Raw genomic sequence first — 3,115 nt, 5'->3', positions numbered from 1 at the left:
AGCAAAAAGAATTGAAATATTACAAGAATACATCATAAAAGTAATATAATATATGTAATAAAAAAAATATGTTAAGATTTGTACTAGATGCACCACTATGGCTTAAAATATTTATTTCAAAAATTTTAAAGTGTACTTGATTTCAAGATATAGAATAGCCAAGGTGATTATAGCTCCCAGGTAAGGAAGTTACCCACAGCGTCGGGGAGAGCCTTCCTAATCCTAGACAGAGCTTGTCACCCCAACATATCTACACCCTTCATCTTTCCAAATAAAAAAATATAAATATAAATATATACCTTTTAGCAAGATGCATCTATACAAATCGTCAAAAAGAAAACAATTAAATTAACAAAAACAATTTAGAATGCAAATGCGAAACTCTATATGCCCATCTTATGTCTACCCATCAATTTTAATATTCAACTTTTATCTTTTCAAGACCTGAAAAACTGATACCACTTTGTAACACCCCCAAATTACTCACTTTTAAATAAATAATTTAATAAATAATATTTGAGTAATTTAGGAGTATTACCGCCACGTGACTAACACGCTTTCGGCAACCAACTACTAACTAACCAAAATAACTTGCAGCGGAAGACTTTAACCAAAAATAATAATACTTCTTTATTAATAAAAGTAAATATTGTCTCAATACTCAAAATAAATGAAACACTCTAATCTAGGTGAAGATCCCTTTCCTAGTATGCTCCCATGCACATCCAAAATTCACCTGCAAATCTGCTTACCAAAAAGGTAAACAGGGCAAAGCCAAATAGGAAAAAGAAATACGCGTAGTATAAAACTGAGTACGAAATGTACTAGATAAGTAACACATTTGTTAGTTCGTAACAATTTTTCATTTCGAAAACTCCATCACACATAATTCAAGAATAACTCTTTAAGAATAAACTTTTTCAAACACTTAATAATAATTCAAGAATAACATTTTAAGAACAAACTCTTTCCAAACACTTGAATAATAATTCAAGAACAACCTTTTAAGAACAAACTCTTTCCAAACACTTGAATAGTAATTCAAGAATAACCTTTTAAGAATAAACTCTTTCCAAACAACTTGGATTAAAATAATCCTGAAAACAATTCCTCTTCTTATCTCCCCTTCTATTTTGCTAAGTGTGCACACCCCCAAGCTAGTCATCCCATCACGGAGCTATATCAAGGGGTAACTATAATTGCCAACAAGTGGACTTTGAATCTCTTGATATTAATCAAGCGGAAATAATATAATATGACTTGTAAGTCATGAATAAACCTCCTTTCCTCATAAACAACTTTTTGAACATTCAAAAGTTCATAAAAACCAATCAACTTTCCTTGTAAAAATAATTTAATTTTCCAAAAAGGATAACAAAACTTCTATATAAAATGATTGATAAAATCATTCATTCTTTTCACTTTAAGAGTGAATAATAAAATATTGTAACCATTTCAAACCAAATTTCTAAACCAATCCAACCATTAAATCAATAAACAACTTTATCACATAAAATCATATTTCAAAAGATCTACATAACATACCTTGATCTTGCACAAAAAGTATACTAGTATCTTCACTTATTCTTAACTTGAGCTTCTACAAAACCAATAATAAATCTAATAGTACTTACACATGAACTTAATCATGAATTAAACATGAATGACCTATCATGAGCATAATATTTTTGAGTAAGAAATGAAAATCTTTTTCTTAAACCAAAGAAAATTAGAAACTTGAATAAGAAATATAAAACTAGAATAGATAGGAAGAGAAAGAAGAACCTTGAAGTATGGATTCTCCAAAGTTTTTGTGTGGAAAAGATGGCTAAAGGTGTGGGGTATTTATAGGAGTAGAATAGGTAGTACTTAATTTCAAAAATTAAATAGTTTGTAACCTTCACCATAAATTAGGAGATTAAACAAAGATTTGTAACCTCCATCATATATTTGGAAGTTATAAGAAAAAACTCTCTCCAATTCACCATAATCCCGTAGGAATATATGGCCCCTAAATTTTTTTTTTTTAATTTTTTTTTTTTGTTTTTGAATTTTTTACTAGGATTTAATACCAAAAGCTTAACAAATCCAATTTTGGCGCCATATTCCCGCCAAAATATTTAAAAATTAGTGAAAATACTAAAATACCCTTTTCTTAAAATATTTATTTTAAAAAATAAATATTTAATTATTTAAATAAACACTAAAAATATGGGGTATTACAATTATTCGTCAGACGCACCAATGTGCGCATGACACGTGTGATTGTGCGTCACACAAGGTGCTGCACCTGGCGCGCCCAGCGCGTTATACGCAGTTTCGTTTTGCCTATAAATAGGTTCGTTTTTATACAAATTTTCGAACTTCAATACTTTTACACCTCGACTTCGACACTTACGTATACCTTACGAACCTATAAAAAATCTCTCTAGAAACTCATACTTACAAACAAAATACAGAGACATACACACACATTAAGATTTTCAGGCTTCACGATTAGGGGTGCTTATCGAGCGAGCCGAGCCCGAATAACACTAGGCTCGGCTCGAGCTCGTTTAACTTTTCATGGGCTCGGCTCGTGAGCTCGTCGAGCTCGGCTTGAACTCGTGATTAGAATTTGCGGCTCGAGCTCGGCTCGTGAGCTCGTTTAGGCTCAGCTAGGGGTGTTAACGAGCCAAACCGAAACCGAACCTGAGTAGGCTCGACTCGGCTCAAGAAAAACTTTAATTGGGCTCGGCTCGAGCTCGAAATATTAAGCTCGGCTCGAGCTCGAGTCCAAAAATTGCAACTCGGGTCAAGCTCTAAAGGCTCGAATATAACTTCAAGGTTCAACCTTAAGCAACTCTAAGGTCATAGTTCATTAGGCCCAAACGTTTAGTAGTTCGAAGGCCCAATAACTAACACTTGTTATTGCATGGCCAAGCAAGTAGTAGCAGGCCAAGTGGAGAGATTTCGGGAGTACTGAAAGATTTCTTTTATAAAGCCTTTAACTCACCCCCTCATCCTATTGCACCGATGTGGGACTCTAGAAAACCAAATTTCTTTCTCACTTACTTCCGTCTTGCAAAATTGCTGCCCGTTGTCCATGCGTGAAGAAACCTTCTCTTTAGTAATT

The sequence above is a fragment of the Beta vulgaris genome, chromosome 5, assembly GCF_026745355.1.
Source record: "Beta vulgaris subsp. vulgaris cultivar EL10 chromosome 5, EL10.2, whole genome shotgun sequence".
NCBI classification, from domain to species: Eukaryota; Viridiplantae; Streptophyta; class Magnoliopsida; order Caryophyllales; family Amaranthaceae; genus Beta; species Beta vulgaris.
Note: the sequence above shows the minus strand (reverse complement) of the source record.